Here is a 20,808-nt window from a genome sequence, read left to right on the forward strand (position 1 = left end):
CATTAGCCACAAGCCATGGTAATGCTGTATTCAAATTTCAAAGTCCTGGAAGAAGTAATTAGCTGATTCAGGGTCTATGAATTTACAGTAGAATTAAGTACTCAAAATGCCTTATGCATTTTGAGTACTGAGTTGAATTGTGTAGTACTTGGATAGTACTTCAATAGATGGGTTTTAGGTGACTAGAATTGTTATAAACAACCTTTTGGACAATTTAAAAAATGTACCTTAATGACTTGGTACTAGATTTTTCTCCATATTTCTGACTGTATATGGGGGAAGATTTTTAAATTATGTTGTCCATAATGATTACCACCACAAAATATTAGGTGGCTGTCTCAAACTGTAAAGAGTCTTATGTGACCTCAGGATAAAAAAGGATTCTGGGCAGCTCCTGGTAAATTATTCCATGATCTAAATAGCTATTTTTTAAAAAAGAACTCCATCAAAACTGGGAATTTTTAAATATTTTTAAGTGTTAGAGTAACAAGTACAATAGTAGTAAATTCTTGCTTCCACAAATTGTGATTATGATTTTGTTCAGTTGCTCAGTCATGTCTGATTCTTCATGACCCCATGGACTATACCATGCCAGGCCTCCCTGTCCCTCACCATCTTCTGAAGCTTTCCCAAGTTCATGTCAATTGCATCAGTGATGCCATTTAGTCATCTCATCCTCTGTTGCCCTCTTCTCCTTCTGCCCGTAGTCTTTCCCAGCATCAGGAACTTTTCCAATGAGTTGGCTGTTCACATCAGGTGGCCAAAATACTGGAGCTTCAGCTTCAGCATCATTTCTTCCAGTGAGTATTCAGGGTTTATTTCCCTTAAGATTGACTGGTTTGATCTCCTTGCCATCCAAGAAAGTCTCAGGAGTCTTCTCCACACCACAGTTCTAAGGCATCAGTTCTTTGGCACTCTGCCTTCTTTACAGTCCAGTTTGCACAATTGTACATGATCACTGGGAAAACCCGGAGAAGGCAATGGCACCCCACTCCAGTACTCTTGCCTGGAAAATCCCATGGACGGAGGAGCCTGGTAGGCTACAGTCCATGGGGTCACTAAGAGTCGGACACGACGGAGCGACTTCACTTTCACTTTTCCCTTTCATGCACTGGAGAAGGAAATGGCAACCCACTCCAGTATTCTTGCCTGGAGAATCCTAGGGACGGCGGAGCCTGGTGAGCTGCCGCCTATGGGGTCGCACAGAGTCGGACACGACTGAAGCGACTTAGCAGCAGCAGTAGCAACCGGGAAAACCATAGCCTTGACTATATGGACCTTTGTTGGTAGAGTAATGTCTCTGCTTTATAACACACTGTCTAGGTTTGTCATAGCTTTCCTGCCAAGAAGCAATCGTCTTCTGATTTCATGGCTACAGTCACCATCTGCAGTGATTTTAGAGCCCAAGAAGAGGAAATCTGTCACTACTTCCCTCCTTCCCCCTTCTATTTGCCATGAAGTAATGGGGCCAGATGTCATGATCTTAGTTTTTTTCTTAATATTGAGTTTTAGGTTGGCTCTTTCACTCTCCTCCTTCATCCTCATCAAGAGGCTCTTTAGTTAATAACAAGTGATCACAATTAATGACAACACTGTGATTCCCGGGACTGAATCATGGTGACAGTCACAGCAGCTCAAACCTGTAAAGTAACGCAATCTGTGTCCTACTTTGCATAAGATATTGAACCAAATTGTCTTTCTTGAAATACATTCTATGTAAATCAATTACAGTATATCAAGTAATAAACTCGATGTCTCTTTGAAACATTTTTTCAAGTACATTTTTATATGGGGGACTTCCCTGTGGTCCAGTGGTTGAGAATCTGCCTTCCAGTATAGGGGACACAGGTTCGATCCCTGGCCCAGGACAATCCCACTTGCCAAGGGACAGCTAAGCCTGTGTGCTGCAACTACTGCGCACTGTAGAGCCTGTACTCTGCAACAAGAGAAGCCACTGCAATGAGAACCCGCACACCACAATTAGAGAGTAGCCCCCACTTGCTCCAACTAGAGAAAGCCTGAGCACAGCAAAAAGACACAGTACAGCAAAAAAATAAATAAAATTTTTATGTTGAAATAATTTCAAATTTACCAAAAAGTTTCAAGAACAGTACAGAAAACTTTGATATACACTTTATACAGATTCACCAAGTGTTTTAACTTGCTACATATTTTATCAGTCTATTATTTTTTGGACCATTGTAGTGTGGGTAGCCTACATCATGGCCATGTGCCACAACTACTGAGCCCACCTCTAGAGCCCAACCTCATGCCCAGGCTTAGTTGCTCTGCATCATGTAGGATCTTCCTGGACCAGGGATTGAATCCATGTCCCCTGCATTGGCAGGTGGATTCTTAACCACTGGACCACCAGGCAAGTCCAAAGATTATGTATTCTTACAAAAGAGACGTTAAGCCCTTGTCAAGGTATTCCTTCCGTAATGGACACATGATATCCATCTCCTCTTCACTGGCAATTTAACTTCGGTTAATTAATCAAAGTATAGTCTTAATTCTCCCTGTATGGCTACTGGTTTTCCCACTTGTGATTGTTACACAATCTATGGGGTCATATCTATTCTTTAGACCGTGTTTGCACCATATGTCAGGACCATTACAGAATTTCTAATGTTTCTTTTTTCTAAGTATGTAATGATTCTTGCTATGTTTCTATAAAAAAAAGTTAACATGTCCATATATAACATTGATATCTAATTGAATTCAGTCGAATTAGTGATTGAGACTACAGCCCCTAGACTTGCATGGCTTGGGTTTGAAATTTCAAACCTATTTCACCACTTTTCTGCCAGAAAACTTTGAGAAGTTATCCTATGCTTCAAATTTATCATCTATAAAATTTAGAAGGTGAGAATACTGCATTGGCTATCCTCCAATGTAAATAAAAAAGATGTTAAAAAGGAAAAAAAGAAAAAACAACAGAAAATGTTCCCTTTTATCATCATCTTTTCTTATTTAAGCTGCTGATGTTGTTGACTACATAGTTCTACTTAGAAAGTAGATGCATAAACACTTCTTCCTTTCCTTGGTGTATTTTCTATCTTAGTTGGTATGGATGCAAGTCTTCCTTTGAAATATGCTTCATGTGTACTAAAGTAAACCAAAGCTAGAGCTGACCTCCTAGCACACATCATCATTCCTTCATTTCTCCAGTTTTCCATTTGCCTCCTTCAGTGCTCCAGATTATCTTTTGTGCCTTTTGAGATCAGGGTTCCTCCTGTGACCCTCTTGAATGGAAGGTATTCGGGACTTAAAAGTCAGACAGACTTTCTTTTTTAAAAAAAAAAACTTTTTATTTTATATCGGAGTATAGCCAATTAACAATGTTGTGATAGTTTCAGGTGGGCAGAAAAGGGACTCAACCATACATATATACATATCCATTCTCCCCAAACTCCCCTCCAGGCTGCCACATAGCATTGAGCAGAGTTCCCTATGTTGTACAGTAGGACCTTGGTGCTTACCATTTTAAAACTAGGAGTGTGTACATGTCCATCTCAAACTCCCTAACTATCCCTTCCCCCTTGGCAACCATAAGTTCATTCTCTAAGAGACAAACTTTCATTTGAAACTGGGATTTACCACTTACCAGCTGAGTGAACTTGGGAGAATTGTTTAGCCTAGTAGAGGGAGACAGAGGATGAGATGGTTGGATGGCATCACCCACTCAGTGGACATGAATTTGAGCAATCTCCAGGAGATGGTGCAGGACAGGGAAGCCTGGAGTGCTGCAGTCCATGGGGGTCACAAAGAGTCGGACACAACTGAGTGACTGAACAACAAAACAACTCTAAATCTTATCTGTAAAATGTAGGGTAGTTGCAAGGTTTGGATGACATTAAGCAAAATTTTATACGTAAAAGCTTAATAAAATAGTTTGTCTGGAGTTGAAGGTACTTGTCAAATATAGCATCCTCTGGCTCAGCTCAGTCTGGGAACCTGTGTTGGTCTCATGAGTCTCTCTCCACGGAGTCCCTGAAACTGATCCAATTCCCTTCAGGACAGGATTTCTTACCCTGGGAAGATAGCAACTATCTGGATGATGAGGTATTTTCCAAAAGTATCTCAACAGGCTAGTCCAGGTTTTCTTACCCTGGGAAGCAGAGATCCTAAAGCTCTGGAACCCTGAAGACTGAGTGAAGAACGCTGGGGTTGTGAAGGCGTGAAGAGCAAGCTTTGCCTATTCTCACTGGCGTGACTGTTGTTTGTGCTGACATAGCAGACATTCTTGCCCTTTCTAGTTCTGCTCCATAGCAACTCTGCTTCTTTTCCCTTTTTTTTTTTTTTTAATTATTGGGATGTAGTTACTTGACAATGTTATGGTAGTTTATACTGTACAACAAGTGAATCAATTATATATGTGTGTGCACTCAGTCATGTCCGACTCTTTGCGACCCATGGACTGTAGCCTGCCATGCTCCTTTGTCCGTGGGATTCTCCAAGAAAGAATACTGGAGTGGGCTGCCATGGCCTCCTCCAGATATATATATATATATATATATCCCTGTTATTGGATTTCCTTCCCACTTAGGTCACCACAGAGCATTGAGTAGAGTGCTCTGTGCTATACAGTAGGTTCTCATTGGTTATCTATTTTATACCAAGTATCAATAGCATATATACATCAATCCCAGTCTCCCAATCCCATACCCCTCTTCTGCTCCTAGTTCTTGATGAAGTATTTTTACAGCATTGTTTTTTAAATCCTAATGAATTAGAATTTAATGTTTCATCGTAATCTTTAGTTCACTGTACTGATGCACCTACCATGTCTTTTAGGGACTAAAACTCAGTGAGAAATTATGGGATATGTTGGGAATTTGGGAAAGTATTTATGATAGCCAAAGGCAGCAACTGGAGTCATTTTCTTTTTGTTAAAACTAGATGTTTGGTTGTGATTACAAAATAACATGTTCTTAAAACTGGAAAAATTAGAAAGCTATCAAAGTGATTGTGTCTATAGTACTCCAGGACAGTATTCCTCAAAAATGTGATCTGCTTCTGAATCTCCTGTATGCTGGTTAACAACATCACTTCATGGGCCTTCCAGTAATACTAAATCAGAGGTGACATTTAATGAACTTCACACTTGACTCTTCAGACAGACTGAAGTCCCATAACTAGGCTCTCACCATGCATTTAATGTTTCTTGCCCTTCAACTACTAAAGTTTTTTCATCCCAATATATGAAAGCAAGTAAAGATTCTGAAAATGTCTTTCGTAAAATGATTTGCAAGTTTCTGTAAAACAATATATAAGTTTCTAGTGAACTCATGCTTTGCCAGAAAAAAAGCTTTCTGCCCTCGGGTATAAGAAAAACATTGTAAGCCCATGGCTGATTCATGTCAATGTATGGCAAAAACTACTACAATATTGTAAAGTAATTAGCCCCCAACTAAAATAAATAAATTTATTAAAAAAAAAAAAAAAGGAAAACATTGATCAACTAGGAAACTAGGTGTCAATTTACATATGTCTGCAAACAAACTCCAACCACCACTTATGGGAGAGGCAGTAGTGGTAAAAGCCAGGAGGGGTGCTCACTGAGGTTGTTTGAGTTAATTTTTTTATCTTAGTTTTAATTCTTATATACCAGGTGTAAGGCTAGTACACAAAATGCACTTCTTATGTTGGAAAGCTGGGGCCAACCTGGGCTCCACCCCAGCCTGAGGCATCTGCGTTTTACCACCCTGCCCAGTGTTTGTTTTGAGTCCTGTGGCTTTGAAAGAGGTGTGGCAACCCAGGTGGAGATTCCACGAGTGCACAGTGGACAGGCTTATACCTGTAGGCATGGCTTTGTCTCTGTGGATTTAGGACACAGTGTACCAGTATGATGTTTTGAGCATCAGGACTCATTGACCCCAGAAATGGTTGACTAAGTCTGATTTTTTTTTTTTTTTTCCCAAGCTGAGTTGCATAAAGGGGAGGATTTAGAAAATGGACTTTAGGGTCAGATAATCCTAACTTCAAATGCTGATGCCACTCTTCTGAATTGTGTGACCTAGGTCTCAGTTTTCTTATATGCAAAACAAACACAATTTCTAGCAGGAGAATAAGGATTAGATGTTATAGTGTGGGGCTTTCCTGAAGGCTCAGTGGTAAAGACTCTGCCTGCCAATGACATGGGTTCGATCCCTGGTCTGGGAAGATTCCATGTGCTGCAGAGCAACTAAGCCTGTGCACTACAATTGTTGAGCCTGTGCTCTGGAGTCCGGGAACCGCAACTACTGAAGCCAAGCACTTGGAGCCAGTGCTCTGCAACAAGAGATGCCACCGCAATGAAAAGCCCATGCACTGCAACTAGAGAGTAGCTCCTGCTTGCTGGAACTAGAAAAAAGCCCATGCAGCAGCAAAGACCCAACACAAGAAAAATAAAATTAAAAAGAAATAAAAAATAAATCGCTATAGTATGTCAGTTTGTCATAAATTTTCATATACTATGACAATAAGTTGTCATAGTATATATGCTTAGCCATCTTTATGCCAGCTAAGCATATATAAAGTGCCAGGCACATTGTGGTCTTAATAAATGGTGCTAGAATTATTATCCTTTCACTTAAATATTGAATACCTGCTCAACACAAACTGAGAAGGGAGAAAGATGAAATGAACCTAACACGGTTGTTGTTTAGTCGCTAAGTCGTGTCTGACTCTTGGGACCTGGAGGACTATAATCTACTGGCTCCTCTATTCATGAGATTTCCCAGGCAAGAATACTGGAGTGGGTTGCCATTTCCTTCTCCAGGGGATCGAACCTGCATCTCCAGCACTGGCAAGTGGATTCTTTACCACTGAGCCACTAGAGAAGCCCCAATCCTAATACAGACAGGTAGTTTTTCTCTTTGTAGGGAGAGGGGAGCCAGTCTGAAGCTACAAGCCTCTTGATGAGGATGGGCTGACCATACCCAGACCCAGGCTCTATGTCAGCTCAGCAAAATGCCTGCCCAGTACTTCCCAGATATTACAAAGGACACATCATGGCAGCAGAGATGGAGGGAGAGCAAATCTGAGACCCTGAGTCAAAGCCCTAAGCCATTGTGCCAAACAGAAAGTTTTGCTTTCTACTTCACAATATATTCATGCTTATTTTTATATAAAAATGGTGGCGTTCCCTCCCCAAATCTTCAGGGTAAGTTGGTACTTGAGGGAGCCGCACTATGTTTATCCTAAAGCCTCAGATGGCCGTGAGTGAGTACATACACAACAGTTTGAGGAGCAGCCATCTAAAATCTGAGAGAATAAGACCACATTCCTTCTTCAGGAATCCAAGTGCTATTTACTCTCCTCTTCCCAGCTTCCCACACACACCAACTCCACCTCCACCTCCCAGACCCAGCTGAAAAGACACTCTGGATACATCCCACAGTAACCTTTCCACTGCTCCAAGGAGAAGGATCTAGCTTTTTCCATCTTTGTATCCTTCTAGTGCAGGGATGAGCTTCCTTGGTTGCTCAGATGGTAAAGAATCTGCCTGCAATGTGGGAGACCTGGGGTTCGACGCCTGGGTTGGGAAGATTCCCTGGAGGAGGGCATGGCAACCCAGTCCAGTATTCTTGCCTGGAGAATCCCCATGGACAGAGGAGCCTGGTGGGCTACAGTCCCTGAGGTCACAAAGAGTCAGAAACAACTGAGCAACTAAGCACAGTGCAGGGATACTTACAAGCACTCAGTAAATAGTTAATGGGCTTAATAGATCAATGAAAGGAAAACATCTGGAAAGGAGCTCTTTTAAACATTTTAAAAAATAATTTTATTTATTTATTTCTGGCTGTGCTGGGTCTTTGTCTGCACAGGCTTTTCTCTAGTTGCAGTGAGCAGGGACTACGCTCTGGTTGCTGTGATGCAGAGGCTTAGTTGCTCTGTAGCATGTGGGATTTTCGAGGATCAAGGATTGAACTCGAGTCTCTTGCATTGGCAGGCAGATTCTTAACCAATGAGCCACCAGGGAAACCTGGAAAGGAGCTGTTTTATAAGGACTTTTCCTCCTCATACCAGGACTGTCCTCTGGTCAAAGAGGATAGCCTGAGCGCAGTATTTTAGAGGAAGATATTCTGAATGATGTTAGCTCATATGTGTTCATGTGGACCCCAGAAACCTGATACAAACAGAAAGGCTTTGCACTAATTATATGGCCTTTTTATACTTCTTTTCACACTATGTATTTTTAGAGGACAACTTTTAACTTAAAACCTTTAAATTTTGCAGATAGATCCAGTGTCAGAAAGCGAGGCGAGAGATGAGTTGCTGAAACTGATTTATTTTTGCTTTCAGATTTTGTAGTTTGTCACAGCAGGCAAAATTCAGTCTTTCGGTAATTTTTCTCAGAATTTTCCCCCATTAAATAGATAAATAATGATGTGGAAAAGCACACACACACACACACACACACAGCTGTTGAGAGAGGGAAGAACAAAACCATTACTAGACTCCACTGCTCTAGGAATCTTGCTATATATGGCTTTAAATAGACAACAAGCGCTGAAAATTGTTGGATGCAGCAGTTCAGTTCGTTTCATTGCAGATACTAGAAATAACAACCACCAAGAAAAGACAGCAAAGAAAAAGAAATCTACTTGCAGACTGATTTGCTCATAAAATGTATTACTGCCCTGGAGGTCTGCGTTACCTCTTACCTACTAGCACTTTAGTAATCCTGTAGAGTCCTGGGGCTTATCAATATCTTGAAGAAATACATGACCAGAGTTCTAAGTTTGTTTTTAATATTTAATTCTATTCTTACTTATCCTTAGTCTAATTGCTTTAGGGCTTATTTGAGAGTCCAATTCAAGAATTATTTATTCAGCTTCCATTTTGTGTCAGGTCTGTGTATACTTCACGATTTCAGACCCTGACCTCTAGTAACTGACAATAAAAGAGAGAGAGATGTAAAGAAACACATACAATACAGCTTATTTATAAAGTCCAGGAATCTAAGGACTTCACTCATTGATCTAATTAGTATGTGCTTTATTTTTATTAACAAAATTATAAGCATAATTCTCTACAAATCTCAAATCCACTTCAAAATGCAAATCTATATATACACACACTGATGCTGGAAGAGGCAAGAAGGATAGGAATTTGACTGTTAGAGTAGTATTTTTCATTGGAAAATATGCAAGATAAATTATTACTCACAGTCTAAGCCTAGCTTTGAAAGAGGCATTTTTTATTTTAGGCAAATATTGTAATAGTTCTTTCCCACTAAAATGGAAACTATACCACTAAACTTAAAAAAAAAAAAAGGAAAAAATTTAAAGCCATGACTATTTTCCTCAGAATTTTGCCCCTAATTCAACCTTATTGAATTACTTAATGTTTTCAAAAGTAGAAACTGTCAGCCTTTTCAGAGATGTTTTTTGAAGTTATGCATTAGTGAATAAGCAAGGAATTTTGAATATTTCACATAAGGTTGCTTCCCACTAAGTATGGAACATTTCTAGGTGGTTCAGAGTACTGCTGAATTTTAATTATTGCTTTTCTCTTGCCTTAGTGAGCATCACATGTTAAACCTCTGTGAACAAAGATCACAGAGACCACTGTGGTTGAAAATGGATCAAAGAGAATTCCCAATGTCCAGAAGGAAACATGGGGCTATGAGGTGAATATTATCAGAGTCTCACCCCAGAGAAACCAAACCTGTAAGCACTCAATAAGTGTTGAGGAAGGCTGGTAATCTACCTTGAAACTCAGATGAAAAATAATCACTGTGAAATGGCTTAAGAGTTTATCATACACAGAAACTATGTCCAGTTAGAGATGTTGTTTTCAAGAGCCACTGAATGTCAATGTGATTTACATTTGATTTAAATTTGATTTTCCTGGAAGAAAATCAAAATACTTTCATGAAATCTGATTTCCCTGGAGGAAAGTAAGGCTGGTGTTCTTTAGCCAAGACATTTATACTCTGGCACCTTTACCAAAAGATCTGCAGAAAGATAATTTACTCATTGAAACAGTGATTCAGACTCGACTTACAAAATGACTGTAATATCTTATCATTTTTGCAGCTGGCCAAGCTCGGGTTAAAATCAGGCATTCAGATTTACACTTCTCATTGTAGAAAGGAAAAAGGAAGCTTTAAAGATACTAATGAGCTATTCCATTTCAAAGCTATATTTGAAATTATCTGTTACTGGTAAAGTAGAATTGTGACATCTGAAGCTAGATCTCCAATAAATTAAGTCTTCAATGAGTTATGGCAGATTTGGGGGAAAATCATGGTGTTCTTGTCCTCTCATAGTGCACTGAACTTATTCCTACTGTAAAATTTGACATACTCTATTATTCACTCTCTCCATATATTAATTTTTTTCAGGGCACAGATGGCATTTTATTCACCAATGAATTTCCAGTGGCTAGGACACTGCCCAGGACATGTTAAATCCTTAAAATAACAGTAGTTAAAGGAAGACATGGACATCCATTAATATATAATCTAATGACTACTGGGTCAGCAGTGCTATATTCCAGATATAATGAAGCAACCTGTTAGAAAAGTTCTCTTTCTTCTAAAAACCTAGATTTTTATTAACTGCAATATTAACACAAACAGCTAACAGGATTGTTAACACAATTTAAGTGGTATAATGACCCGTGTTAATGATACAAATCATTAAATCATTATAATACAAAGGGGGAGAAGATTATGCATTTAATATTTTCATACAATTCTAAGATATTCTTGGAAGTTCCTTGTACATTCTTTTTTTTTTTTTTAATAATTGTATATACCATTAGGTGATATTCTGGAACATATCTTTACACTCTGGTCCAATGGATTTTTTAAAAATGTCTTCAAGGGAAAAGCAGGTGAATAGTTTAGGAGTATGAAATCAACAGATACACAGCACTACACATAAAAAAAATAAACAACAAGGATTTACTATATAGCTATAGAGAACTATATGGGGCTTCCCAGGTGGCTCAGTGGTAAACTATTCACCTGCAATGCAGGAGATGTGGGTTCGATCCCTGGGTCGGGAAGATTCCCTGGAGAAGGCAATGGCAACCCACTCCAGTATTCTTGCCTGTGAAATCCCATGGACAGAGGAGCCTGGTGGGCCATGACTTAGCAGTTATACAACAACATAGACAACTATATTCTCCATCATATAATAGCCTATAATAGAACAGAATCTGAAAAAGTATATATATATGTATACATATATATATGTATGTATGTTTAACTGGATCACTTTTCTGTACACCTGAAACTGAAGCAATACTATAAATTAACTATAGTTTAATTATTTTTTTTTAAAAAAAGCAAAAACAAAATGTTTTCTGGACTGTATCTGGCAAAAGAAATAAATGAATAAACATTTGTGGATTTTATACTATGCCCCCAGATGCTGTGCTAAATGCAGTCTTTATTTCTTTATTTGATCAGGATAATCTTGTGAAATAGCTGTTAAATTCCTACTTCATGGGTAAGGAAATTGATATCATTATTTGTAACCTTTCAAAAAGTGAGAAATATCTGCATTGGAAGATGTCTAGAGCATGACTGTGCTCAACCCTGAAATATATCAGTACTGGAAAGTGTCTAGAGCAAACAAAATAGATCAAAACACTGCTCCCCAAAGAGTAACCACATGTCACAGCATCTACTGTAATAAATGCATACAGTATTGTTGAATGTATTCCCACAGGGTCTTCTGCATTAATTGGGATGGAACTAGGATAGTTTAAGCCTTGTGGGTGAGGTTGCTAGTGGAGAATAGATAAGTCACTCATCTTTGAGACCAAGCTGCCCTGTTTGGGTCACAGGAAAATGTTGGTGTACCCCCCAGGGCTCAATTCTTACAATTCTTTATATATATATATATATATTCTTTATGTATGTATATGTTGTTTGTATATATACTGGTGGTTGTGGTTTGGTCGCTAAGTTATATCTGACTCTTGCGACCCCATGGACTGTAGCCTGCCAGGCTCCTCTGTCCATGGGATTCTTCAGGCAAGAATACTGGAGTGGGTTGCCATTTCCTTCTCCAGGGCATCTTCCTGACCTGGGAATTGAACCCGGGTCTCCTGAATTCTTGATTAGGCAGATTCTTGACCAACTGACCTACAAAGGAAGCCCCTTGTATATATACTGCTGCTGCTGCTGCTAAGTCGCTTCAGTCGTGTCCGACTCTGTGCGACCCCATAGGTGGCAGCCCACCAGGCTCCCCCGTCCCTGGGATTCTCCAGGCGAGAACACTGGAGTGGGTTGCCATTTCCTTCTCCAATGCACAAAAGTGAAAAGTGAAAGAGAAGTCGCTCAGTCGTGTCCGACTCTTAGCCACCCCATGGACTGCAGCCTGCCAGGCTCCTCCATCCATGGGATTTTCCAGGCAAGAGTACTGGAAAGGGTTGCCATTGCCTTCTCCAATATATATACTACACATTTATAAATAACTTGGCTAAGTATATATGCCAAACTTGTAGCCCCCAACTTGGACCTCTCTTGAGTTCTGGACTCATAGATAAACTAATTGCTCGACATTTCCACATGTCAGCTCCTCCCATGGTCTCCTTCTCTGTCAATGGCGAGTCAGTTCATAAGGCCATTCATAACTGGCACTCTTTTATGTCTCTGAACTCATCTTCTCTTGCTCTCACCTTTGCCCACTTTGTTACAGTCACATGTCCTTTCTTTCTGTTCTTTAGCATACCTGGCAAGCTCCTGCCTCAGGACCCTTCCTCTTGCAGTTCTCTATTTGGGATATTTTTTCCCCAGATATCCCAATGGCTTGCTCCCTTATTACCCTCAGGTCTATTCATGAATATCACCTCAGTAAGAACTTCCCATCTAAAATTGAAATTCAGGGACTTCCCTGGTACTCCAGTGGTTAAGGATCTGCCTTGCAATGCAGGGTACATGGGTTTGATCCCTGATTGAGAAACTAAAATCTCACATGCTGTAGAGCAACTAAGCCTGCTCACCGCAACTAGTGAGCTCCGGAGCTCCGCATGCCACAGCTAGAGAGTCTGTGTGCTGCAACCATAGATCCTGTGTGCCACAGCTAAGACCCAACAAAACCAAATAAATAAATAAATATTTAAAATTGAAATTTACCCCTACCTGATACCCCAATGTTACTTGCACTTTCCACCCTTCCTTCTTGCTTTATCACTATCTAATCTATATAGAATATAGGAAGTGCTTAATAATTATTTGTTGAATGAATGAATATACATGGAGTATTCAGATCTCCTCAAATCTGCTTTACCCACTCAGATCTAATAAAGTTCTGGAGAATTCTGTTGTTAAAGTCATTGCTTTGGGAAAGTTATAAATACTCAGGAGAACCTGATTACAAAGTAAATGTGTTATTTGGACAAAGATAACTTTAGCCAAGGGGTACCCATTAACACCTTAATAGTCAGGGTTTTTATCTAATCAAAAACAAGCCCTGAGGGATGGGGACAAAGTTGGTTAGATTAAGACCATGTGGTCAGAACAGGGATTATGAAAGTAAGCCTCCTTAGGAGCTAGTTTCCTGGGACCTGAATGTGAGGGGGGAAGTAGAAAGAACTAAATGACCAAATTTGTCCTCTCAGATTTTGCATAGGACTTGACTATGCCCAGGGGCTACAGATTCTCCTTTCCTTTCCTTTTGCCTTTACTCTGTAAGTTTTCTCAGCATCTTTTTATGATTGTCTCCACTAACCAAGGAAGAAAGGTCTCTATGTATTTTAGTTCCTTTTCCCTCCAAAAAAAAAAGATAGTACATTATTTGCCTAACACCACCTGAGATCTAAGGTTTCTCTTGTGGTTCAGATGGTAAAGAATCTGCCTGCAATGCAGGAGACCCTGGTTTGATCCCTAGGTTGGGCATATCCTTTGGAGGTGGAAATGGCAACCCACTCCAGTATTCTTGCCTGGAGAATTCCATGGACAGAGGAACCTCATGGGCTACAGTCGTTGGGGTCTCAAATAACCAGATTAACACTTTCACTTTCATTTGAAACCTAAAGCTTTTTCACAGTGTCCACCTATAATCTTGCTGCAGTTTAAGCTTATTCTTTCTTTCCATTATCTCTAATGGAAAGAAAATATCTGTTTAGTATATAATGCATAGAATATCTCTTTTTATATTCAGAGATCCTCAAATTCTGTATTTAATAGGCTAGGTGAAGAATAAAAAATTAGCTCTATTTGCTTTAATGTGGGGCAGGGGAATGTGAGAAAGGGGAGTTTAAGTACTCCAATCAGTATTTATAAGCCAAATTTAGTCAATTAACTTTGTTGAGACACTTTACCTTGTTTTTCTCTAGTTTAAATATTTCAGGTGGTTAAACCTTTTTCTAGGGGGGCCTATTTCACAAATTTTTAATTAATTTTGAGGGGTTTTTCATAAAATTATCTCAATTCTTTCTCTTCTTTCTAATAGCATGAAAACTTTGCAATCAAATCTCTTAATTCAAAACATGTATTTATATCCTCACTTGTATCTTTTAATAATTTATTTTCTTTTTACTTAAAACTCTGATAAGCCAATCAGCTTATATGTATCACAGGAATAATTCAATCAGGAATAAAAAGTTTGAGATTTGAGACATAGACAACTCAGTAATTATCAAAGGTCTATACTCGTGCAATTGTATTAATCTTGTGTTAAAACTCACATTAAAAAAAATTATCTTACAGGGAGGGTTTTGTGTGCATAAAGAAAAGAATTATTCAGAATTTTAAACTAAAATTACACATTTATAAAGAGTAGTTTTTAAAATGAAGGTGTTAAATTCAGTTTACCAATAATATTCTATGTCTAATAAATATTTTCAGTCACATTTGAGGGCCATCACTTAATGTCTGATCTCATTTACAGTTAAAGGAACTCCTTTGAGCATCATAAATTCTATTTACAAGTTTAAAATACAGGTTTTTTTAAAAAATAATTTTCTAGCAACCTAGATGTCCATCAGCAGACGAATGGATAAGGAAGCTGTGGTACATATACACAATGGAATATTACTCAGCCATTAAAAAAATACATTTGAATCGGTTCTATTGAGATGGATGAAACTGGAGCCCATTATACAGAGTGAAGTAAGCCAGAAAGAAAACCACCAATACAGTATACTAATGCATATATATGGAATTTGAAAGATGGTAACGATAACCCTATATGTGAGACAGAATAAGAGACACAGATGCATAGAACAGTCTTATGGACTCTGAGGGAGAAGGTGAGGGTGGGACGTTCTGGGACAATAGCATTGAAACATGTATATTATCATATGTGAAACAGAACACCATTCCATGTTCGATGCATGAGACAAATGCTCAGGGCTGGGGCAATGGGATGACCCGGAGGGATGGGATGGGGAGGGAGGTGGGTGGGGGGTCCAGGAAGGGGAACACATGTAAACCCATGGCTGATTCATGTCAATGTATGGCAAAAACTATTACAATATTGTAAAGTAATTAGCCCCCAACTAAAATTAAAAAAAAAAAAAAAACTACTGAAGAAAAAAAAAATTTTTTTCTGATTTAACAAACAAAGTCTTCCTGGTACCAAAGAAATCATAAATCTAATAAAAATAAGCTCTTAAGTACAATGAACTTTGGTACCTCTTTACTATTCTAACAAGTGTATCATCTCAATAATATTTCAACTTAAATCACAAGTCTAAATCCATTATGTACCAGGCGTTTACACTGGTAACCAAAAAACTGATCTGCTAACTCTGATAGACAAATTCCAAACTTTGAATGTACCAAGACTGCTAAGTACACACAGATTTCCTAACACAAAATATGTTCAAACCATGAAAAACTTTCTAAATTTTCTTGGAATTGAAAGATGCTTAACCACCAAGAAAGTAATTATATCATCTTTCACAGTTTGGATGGTTACCTCCCCATGAAATTTTTACATTGTCTTTTCAGCTTGCCAGAGCTTCATAAGGACCAGATGGTACAGGCTGAGGCAACACTGGATCCTTGTTTGTAACACTAGAGGGGCATCTGGCATACTGAGCCCTATTTATAGCTCTAACAGAGAGTTCATCATTTAAAACAAAAGGTGGTCGCTTAGCCAAGGACCTTAGATTTGAATCATTTTATCCCTAATTTTCAAGTCACATTAGGTTTGTGACACCCACTCTTGAAACTGCCTCATTTGATTTTCTATTTCTTTGACTTTCAATATATTTAAAGTTCTTTTGAGTCAAATACTTGTATTCTTTTTATATATTTCTAAAGTTTTGGAGCCACTCAACTCTTTTAGATATTAAAACAACAATCCATTAAATTCTATCTGAGTCTCATGGGTTTGTCTGGTTATTTTATCATAAGTTCTAAAATCATCAAAATGACACCTTACAAATCCCTTTCTAAAAATGCATTCCAAGGAAATATTTATAGATGTGCAAAAGAATTTAACCACAGGGATTTCATCACGGCATTATTTTTAGTAGAAAATGACCTAAATGTCAAACAAAATCTTTTTTGTTATTTAAAAATCCTATAAAGGCAGGAACCAAAGTTTGTTCATTTTTCTCGTCTCTCTTTTCACTTAGAACCTACCTAATGGCATTGAATATAGAAGGCGTTCAGTAAATGCTTGTTAACTGAATAGATAACTGAATAATCTCTTGAATACTCCTCTGCAGCTATTTTGACACTAGGACTATGACTTGGTAGAACTTTATATCCCAATACATCTCCATGAGCCATTCTTTAAAATGAATAATTAATGTATTCTACCTCTCCTGTCAAGTGCTATGCAAATTCACAGCTTTAATCCTCTCCTTATAATAATAGTACATGGCCCTTAGGCCTCTCTGTAAAATTCTAGATCTGCCACTCCTCTGTAAGATGGAGTTCTGAGAAAAAGAGCTTCCACTTGTCACATCTGTCCTCTGATTGGAGCAGAGTATGTGGAGAATGTCTCCAAACCCACTAAGAGATGCCTCTGCCTTTGTTATCAATTAATCATATCAAAATTTTCCAAAGTTTGTTCATTAAACACGGATTCCTTTTGTTGGTGTTTAGTCACTAAGTTGTGCCCGACTCTTTGCTACTTCGTGGACTGTAGCTGATCAGGCATCTCTGTCCATGGGATTCTCCAGGCAAGAATACTGGAGTGAGTTGCCATGTCCTTCTCCAGGGAATCTTCCTGACTCAGAGACTGAACCTGCATTTCCTATATTGGCAAGCAGATTCTTTACCACTGAGCCACCTGGGAAGCCCCAGGTTCCTCCTGTAATAAAGTAATATAGATTTTAAAATTATGCTTAAATAATTCTATAATCTGCTTTCAACCTTTTTCACCAGGTGTCTAAATGCTCTCAATGGCCAATGGCAGGGACTTAGACATTCAGCAGCGGTGTCACCCCACAGACTTTGGAGACAGGGGCTCTGCTGGGCAGAAATTCATTGTCATTGAAAACTTCACCTCTACCACACAAGAGTGAACCTGGAAACTCAGAGAGCAAAAGAAGGAGTCCAGAAAATATCCCAAAGCTTCAGTGACAGGCCAGTTTCTCTCCTGGGAGCACTGCCTCCCTCCTTGAAACGGAAATTCTCACAGGTTTGCAAATTCAAGCTCTTTCCCAAGTCTTCCAGTAGAGAGTGAGGATATTCTGTTTCCCAAGATGAGGCAGACAGGTAACCAGAAAACATGATGTGGACTGTAAAAGAGGTGTAGACAATATCACTGTCAATGTTGAATAAAGGGATAAGATGTACTATGAATAAACAGAATAGTCAGCAGGGCCTGAAGAAGAAGAGTGACAAGTGGGAAGGAGTCATAGGAGTTAACTACCGTCTACGATTTAATCCCTGAGTTGGGAAGATCCCCTGGAGTAGGAAATGGCTACCCACTCCTGTATTCTTGCCTGGAGAATCCCAAGGACAGAGGTGCCTGGTGGGCTACAGTTCATAGGATCGGAAAGAGTCGGACACGACTGAGCAACTGATTGCACATACTGAGTGGGGTTGCTGGGAGTACTCACATCCTTGGCAGCAGTCCTGAAATGTTTGCTAGAGAAGATGGAGTTTCAGCTTATTTTGAAAACAAGTATCAAAGAATATTATAGAAATCAGTACAATATCCAATTATGCACTCTACCACCAAGTTGTGAAATGTTGTAGACAAATGAGGAAGTAGGAAATATGTTTTTGGGGTCTCACTGAGAACCTCAAGATTGGTGAATTCATAGTACCTTGGACCATCATCTTAGAATATGTCTGATGGTCTCCTCTCTATACAGTCCCATTCAGCCCCAGTTTACCTGCTATCCTCCCATCTCCACCCCGATAGTTCTTGATGGCCCTCCACACTTTGACTCCCCCACCCTCTGTGTCCTTCCCTCAGTTATCCATTGGATATTTAAGAATAGAATAAAAAAATCATTGCAGTATATGATATGGATATGGACAAGTATGTGATGTGCAATACTGTGGTTAAAGGCAAACAACACCCACATTCTAATCCTGGCTCCACTAGTCTCTCTGAGCCTATTTTATTACAGTTAAAATGAGGATAATCATGCACCCTTCCCAACATTGTTGTTAGGATAAAATGAGATCATGTCTGCAAAAGCACCAAGCCTAGTGCTCAACTTAATGTGTGATTGAATGATAAACGAGTATATTTTCCAAAACATGAAAATATGGCCAATAACAGATGAGTTTTTCCATAGTCTGATTCTTTTCCTTCTTTAGTTTTGCAACAGGTCTCCTGTCAGCTCTTTCTCAAGTTCTGGACAAAAGAAAATAATAGTCATAGTAACCACATACAACTGAAACGCAGTGTTAAAAACAATGACTATAAAAACACTACTGACCATGAAAATGCAGAGATTTTTAATTTACAATCCTCCCACTGAAACTAAGTCCTCCTAAAACTTAGGGGGACTTATGCTTAACTTCTACCCTGAATTTTATTCCATTTCTTGTCCTGCCACTGGTCCCCTCAAGACTGAGGAGTATCAAAGAAAAAGGAGATTGAAACAAGGCAAGACGTTATGGGGCCTTCTTGGGTACAAAAACACCTCTGGGTTCCCTGCTTATTGTTTGTAGAAAAAGGCTTTAGTCTACTAGGCCTTTCCTGAGTTTCAAAGAGTAGACTCAAGTTATTGATTAGAGAAGTGAGGGAATGCAGAAACAAAGGAAAAGCAGTTCAAGTAAGATAGTTTAAACAATAGTTCAGCATTAAAACAGGGTCCTACTTCCTCTCCAAGGGATGTGCATAGTAATCTGATGTGTATCTCTAAGTTGTTCTGCAGAAGAAACTAAGACTCTCACCTAGGTAGAGGATGGTGACTGCATGCTGACCACAAGCACACAAACCCCAGACTGGTCAGAACCAGAAAGTTAATGATTAAGATTCTAGAAACATCACCTGTTACCTCACCACCAACCAATCAGAGGAAAGTCCACAAACTACAGCCCTTACCTCAAACATTGTTTTAAAAACCCTTCCTTGAAAGCTATCCGGGAATTCAGGTCTTTTGAGCAGAAGCTGCCCATTCCACTTGGTTGGTGCCCTGCAAATAAACACTGTACTTTCCTTCACCACAACTCAGTATCATTAGACTGGCTTTGCTGTGCAGCAGGCCATGAGACCCAAATTTGGTTTGGTGACAGCATGTGACTTTAGCATCTAGGTCTTAAGTGAGAGCCAAGAAAGGCTTCTCTTCCTGAAGCCAAGCTTTCCTTCCCTCGTCTACAGTCTACTGCATATGTGGACTTTACCGTTAAAGGATAAGGAGTTTCTTAGCTGCCCTGTACTACCTAACCCTTCCCTTATTGAGTACTACTCATAGTACTTACTAGCCATGAAACTGCAGTAGAGACTTGGTCATGAAAATTATATAATCTTTTATATATAACCCTGCAAAGTAGCTCTAATTATCCTGGTTTTACAAAAGAAAGCATTAAGGCTAAAAGAGATTAGGTAGCAGTGATAGAGTTCGGATTCAAAGCAGAAAGCTTTCACCACACTATCCCATCTTCCAAATATGCTTATTATTTATTCATTTGGCTTTTTCAATTTGTCGGTTAATTAGTTCATTTGTCTCCCTTTCCATAAACTATTAATGGCAATACCTCTGAACAAAGGACTTACATTACAATACAGTTTACTTGCATTTGTTTCATCTTCTCTTTAAGTTACAGTCACCTGTTAAACAAAGCTAATGCCCTCCGGTTCTCAGGTCCTGTCACTGTAGATTTTCAGGACAAAGCTAGGGTTGCTAAATACTCTCTATATATACTTATTAAACTAACTGAACTAAAGAAGAATAAGGGAAGTTATAATGAGAACCCCAAGTCATTGCCGTCATTCAAATTTTGAACCTGAGAACCTAAGTCAATATGCATTAATATTGACTTAGGGTCTAGCTAAGTGTCACCAATTTTCCAAATGAAGGGCTCGAGTTATTTGTTTTTCATGATGAAGTGAGCCATTGTAGGGCTAACTCAAATCCTTGCTTCTCAAATGTTTTTTAAAAAATAAATTTGAAAGTTGATATTTAGCTATAACCAAACACATTCAAAAGGTGGCAATAACAACCACTGTTTTTTCATCACCTGGTTTTTTTAAATAGCTTACCTATGTGTTACTTGTTTAGACATTCAGATATTACTAAATATATTCTCTTACTAAAATGCTAACTGCCAAGATTCAGCCCACAGGCATATTTTTATAAGCAAGTTACATATCCCTGAAAAATTATCGTAGAAATACACAATAACGCCTACATCCCCAGGGCCAAAATCCACAAACAGCTTCTACAGACCTATGTGTCACAGGAGGCAGCAGTCTTTCCCAAATGAAAAGAACT

General features: G+C 38.9%; 1 long non-coding RNA gene across 1 annotated transcript in view; it reads left to right on the plus strand.

Moving 5' to 3' along the window:
* LOC145503689 (uncharacterized) overlaps window positions 1–18,386 on the plus strand; it is a 42,191-nt gene extending 23,805 nt beyond the window's left edge. Inside the window, exon 4 of the long non-coding RNA XR_014051667.1 lies at window positions 17,294–18,386. This is a non-coding gene — a long non-coding RNA (uncharacterized LOC145503689). The remainder of the gene's footprint in view (window positions 1–17,293) is intronic.
* Window positions 18,387–20,808: the final 2,422 nt, after the last annotated feature.

Source organism: Giraffa tippelskirchi, chromosome 4, assembly GCF_054371585.1.
Source record: "Giraffa tippelskirchi isolate mGirTip1 chromosome 4, T2T-mGirTip1v1.2.pri, whole genome shotgun sequence".
In the NCBI taxonomy this organism is placed as follows: domain Eukaryota; kingdom Metazoa; phylum Chordata; class Mammalia; order Artiodactyla; family Giraffidae; genus Giraffa; species Giraffa tippelskirchi.